The 5306-nt window shown below is 37.4% G+C and overlaps 1 non-coding gene across 1 annotated transcript; it reads left to right on the top strand.

Moving 5' to 3' along the window:
* Positions 1-3984: 3984 nt before the first annotated feature.
* Positions 3985-4091, top strand: LOC116857965. The gene has a single exon (XR_004380843.1). It is a non-coding gene; the product is annotated as a U6 spliceosomal RNA (small nuclear RNA).
* The last annotated feature ends 1215 nt before the right edge of the window (positions 4092-5306 follow it).

The raw sequence follows: 5306 nt of genomic DNA on the forward strand, positions 1-5306 counted from the left end.
TATCGTCCTACTTTTGTTTATTTGTGTAAGTCATTCTTATACAAGAGGGGCCGAGGGAGGGGGGAGAGAGAGAATCTTAAGCAGGCTCCACTCCCAGCATGGAGCTTCACCTCATAACCCTGAGATCGTGACCTGAGCTGAAATCAAGAGTCAGATGCTTAACCAGCTGAGCACACCAGGTGCCCCTTTTTGTAAGTCATTCAATTCTTGTTTCCCCTACAGCTATACTTATTCTGTCATTGTATTCTTGGTACTTAGCACCATGCCTGACTCGGGGTAAATACTCAAAGAATATATGTGAAAGGAAGAAAGACACTGCTTATGAGTTTTAAGAAATGTCTATACAGTCCTATAAATCTAAGATAGGAGCTAAGTAATTTACTACCACCTCTGTGAGTTCCTCCACATTTAGGTTTTTGCATTCATATTACTTGAATAATGTTATCGTAGAATTACATTTTGAACCATAATGACTGCTGTTTTGTAATTTTTTAAATTATGTTCAGTGAGCCACTGTATAGTACATCATTAGTTTTTGATGCAGTGTTCAATGATTCATTAGTTACACATAACACCCAGTGCTCATGCTGCCTTGTAATTATGGATCTTTCTAAGTGGGTTCAGTGCTCACCACATGTCTTTCTTCTGTCCATTCTATCTCTAGTCTTCTCTTAGCTGTTGGTTTTAGTTCCTGAGAGATTTTTCGGGGATGGCTTGTGGGAGCTATGGTCCATGACACATTTCAAAATGCCTGAATGCTATCTTCATAGTTGAATGACAGTATGGCCTAGAAGAATGACTAGGTAACACGTGTCAGACATCAGAAAGAATAGCAGGATTTCATGTTTTTCGTTGTATCACAAAAAAAAGCAATATGTTTCATTCACATGCCGGTACCCTTTATAATTAAAAATATTTCTAATTTCATAGTTCTTCATGTGAAAACAAGGGTGGAGAGTCTCCACAAGGAACTCAATAAACCACTGAGTTAAACATTTTATATATGTGTTCTCTAGTGATCATTTTTTGGTCAATATATAGATAAATCAAGAGAATAGTAAGGAGAAGATTGAAAAATTATGTTATTTGACCCAGAAATTCCAATCCTATATTTGTACCCTAGAATACTGTTCACACTCATGCTTAAAGAACTGTATCAAAGACTGTTTCAACATTGTTTATAAAACCTTGAAATGTGGGAACAACCTAAATGTGGTTCATTCACATAATGTCGTATTACAAATCAGCCAGAATAATGAGCCAGAGCTAGACAGAGAAAATAATGATCAATTTCAATTTTATGTTGAACTGGAAAGAGAAATTTACAGAAGAATACATGAAGTATATCATTTATGTCAAAGCTTAAAAGCATGCAAAAGACTACTGTACATTTATATGGACACAGAGAACTGTACTTACAGGGTAAATATGTGCATTTATAACTGCCAAGTTCTAGAGCTCTAGGAGTGGGAGCTTGGGGGAGGGGCTGGGGGGAGAGTGCAGATGGGGAGAGGCAGGGGAAAGGAAGAGAGATGAAAAGGGGGTTCCACTGTATTTGCACCATTTTGTGTCTTAAGCTCACTGATGAATATTTATTCTATTCATCTTTAAAGTTTATGCATCTTGTAGGATGGAAATATTTAACAGTACAAAGGAAAACATGATATTGGGTAAAATTGAACCTCTGATGACTAAAATCCGTCTCATTATTTTTTTTAACACAGTTCAACAATTCATAGAACCTGCTATTTTACCTATAACTATTTTCTTATTTCCTTCCTCCTTTTTTCTAATTCTTTTCATGACTCTTCCATACTTCTCCCCACTCAATGATATGTCTAAAAAAATTGCATCCTATTTTTTATCTCTCTACCTGTCTTTCATCTCTCCATCCATCCATCATCTGTCTACCTAGATGTATATTTATATCAAATGTTAAAAAACAACATCCAACTGAGTAAATTTTAAAGATCTTACTGGTTTTATTCAGTGATTCATGATCTGGGCAGCATTCCATCCAGCAGAGAGAAAGGAGCCCTGAGGAGTTGTACAAAATGGAAGACTTTTATAGATGGAAGGGAGCAGAAATAAGGAAGTTACATGGGGAGAAGATGCGGGTTGGTTAAGGCAAGGTTACTTTCCTTTAGGAGATAGCAGGGGTCCATCAGGCAGATTACCTAGTTAGTGCTGGTCAGGTGATTCCTGATGGACTGGTTTAAGATTCCATTGGTAAGTAATTAAGTCTCTGTTAGATGGCATGGGGCTTAGCATAAGTGACTCCATTTGGTACTAGCTGTCTTGTTTTTAACATGAGAAATGAGAATTACTCTATTGACTTTGAGTTTGACTTAAATCCCTTTAGTTGACAGAGCCAGTTCTAAAATGCTTTACACTTTGGGGCACCTGGGTGGCTCAGTCAGTTAAACATCTGCCTTCAGCTCAGGTCATGATCCTAGGGTCCTGGAATCAAGTGCCGCTTTCGGCTCCCTACTCAGCAGGGAGCCTACTTCTCCCCTCCCTCTGCCTGCCGCTCCTCCTGCTTGTGCTCTCTCTCTCTCTCTCAAATAAATAAATAAATAAATAAATAAATAAATAAATAAAATCTTTAACATGTTTTACACTTTGAATTTGGGAAAAGTTCTCTCAAAAAGGAGGGACGGGGAAGCAACATTCCAATAGACTTCTGGAAAAGCTCTGCACTAGTTATACTGGGTTTCTCAGCTCCATGAAGTCTCTTGAGTTCTGTACTGGGATGGAGAAGCTGCCAGACATCCGTGTGATCTTTTCCGGTTTGCCAGAGGTAAGTCGCTGGCTGTTATCTTTTATGTTATTTGTCACTTGCTGATTTTCTTGAAAGAGCACAACTTGAGTACCTTTGTTTCAGACTTGCTCAGCACTCCCACCCCACAATGGCCCAGAAACTATTAGTCTATCTTATATCTCTCACCTTGTTTGGAGTGTGATAGAAGTCAGACCTTGGGGGGGAAATGGAAAAAAATTAAATCTTGCTCAGTGTGTGGCTTTTTTCCAGAGTCCCCCGGAAGGGAGCAGCTAAATGTTTAATCTTGCTGTCTCTTTGAGGCATTTTAAAACCAATTATCTGGGGGAGTGGATCGTTACTCCACTGCTATTTTGAGAAGAGTGAGCAAAATGTTTAGCTTTTTCTCGTATTTGTACAAATGATGTGAGCCTGGTGTTGTGGTGACTCAGCTGCTTAGGATACTTTGCACAGGTTTTGGAGATGAAATAAGTAGGTTAGAGCATGACTTCTGTCAGATCCAAAGCAAGACATGTCAAATAGTGGCCTTGAATTCAGAATGTCCCAAAATGCTTTTGCCTAGAGCATATGAACATATGTATCAAAATTCTATACAGAGTCTTCTATGCTGGGGAAAAAAGGATCTGGGGATGGCCTGAAATTTCCCTGAGGTCAGTAATGGGGTCTTGTTCTCTACTTCCAGCAAAAACTTTATCTTTTCATCTTGTGTCCTCCAAGTGCCACCAACAGCGAGCTTGGAGCCAGTCACTGAACTAGAGAGTAGAGGAAACTCACAAGTTTACCGTGGCAGCCATCTTTTTCTTGTCTTCAAGAGGGCAGGGATGGAGTCTGAACTTTCTTTGTGTTTCTTTTAGAACCAAGACAGTATTTATTCAATAAATACTGATTATGGGTCTAAGACTCTAATTTGTGACACTGTATCATGAAGCCACAATTCTTAACAAGGTTTGATTTTGGCAAACCAATAGACAAATTACTGGAATCTTATAAAGGGTCCTCAGGTAGCCCCAAATACTAAAGGGAATTAATATAGGATCATTCCAAAGCAGGTGGGAGAGATAGATTATTTAATAAATGGGTGGGATAACTGAAAAAAAAGAAGTTATAACTCGACACCAAATCCATTCAATGACTTAGAAATTTAAATGTAAAAAATGACTGCTAACATGGGAGATTTTTTAGCTCGAATATTAAGAGGTAGAATGGTATTCACTAGGGTAGCACATATACTAAAATTAGAAAGATACAAAGAAGATTAACATGGCCCCTGAGCAAGGATAACAGGCAAATTTATCATGTGTTCCATATTAAAGAAAGAGAGAGAGAGAGAGAGAGAGAGAGAGGAAGAGAGAGGTGGAAGACCCTTCTAAATAATACTTAAAATTGGAAGCCATAAAAAGAAAACATTAATACATGAGACTATGTTAAAAACATTTCTACATGACAGAAAGCCTAAAAAGGAAAATTAGAAACCACAACTTGGAGAAAGAAATACTCTTAATGCACAAAAGAAGGATCTCATCATTCAGTATGAATCATCAGCTGACTAGTAAGAAAAGGATCTTAGAAAACGTACCAAGGATCTGGATAAGCAATTTATTTAAAAAAAAAATAAACAAACAAGAATGCCTGACTTCATTGAAAATAAAATAAATAGAAGTTAAAATCATGAACACTATTATTCATCTATCAGATTTATCAGAAGGTCTTGCAAGATCAGTAAATTAGATAATAGACACAGGCTGGAAAAAGTCAGTCCTATACATTGCTAGCGGGAGTATAAGCCTCACTTTCTTTAGACAGTAAGTAGGCAATACCTTTCAAAAGTACACATACTTTTAAATTTGATAATTCAACTCCTAGGAATTGATTCTACTGATAGTTAGGAAATAGGTGCATAATAAAACAAATATTTATTGTGCCACTGTTTGTAGTAACCTAACACTAGACAAATCTCAATTTTTATTAAGCAGGGGCTGGTTAAATAGATTATAAAATAAGTTGATAGTGGAATTATTGTATATTTATTATATATCAAGTAGATCTATGTTGACCAACGTGAGGCAATCCTCCAGATATACTATTTAGTTTTAAAAGATGCACAGAATAGTGTACTACTCTTTGTGGCATTTTAATTAAGTGAGGAAATGATGAAATACTCTAAAAATGAAATTGGGCAGGTGTACTTATAAGCATTGAAGAAAACATAAACAGTAATATTTTTTATAAACTTGGATTGAGGAAGACTTTCCTAAGCAACTACAAAAGCCAATGGTCCTAAAGTGAAATAAACTGATAGATTTCACTAAAAACTTCTGAATATCAAGAAGCAGCATAAACAGGGGAACCTGGGTGGCTCAGTGGGTTAAAGCCTCTGCCTTTGGATCAGGTCATGATTCCAGGTTCCTGGGACAGAGCTCTGCATCGGGCTCTCTGCTCAGCAGGGAGCCTGCTTCCCTTCCTCTCTCTCTGCCTGCCTCTCTGCCTACTTGTGATCTCTGTCTGTCAAATAAATAAATAAATTCTT

This window comes from Lontra canadensis, unplaced genomic scaffold (genome assembly GCF_010015895.1).
Source record: "Lontra canadensis isolate GAN:19392208 unplaced genomic scaffold, GSC_riverotter_1.0 scaffold130, whole genome shotgun sequence".
In the NCBI taxonomy this organism is placed as follows: Eukaryota; Metazoa; Chordata; class Mammalia; order Carnivora; family Mustelidae; genus Lontra; species Lontra canadensis.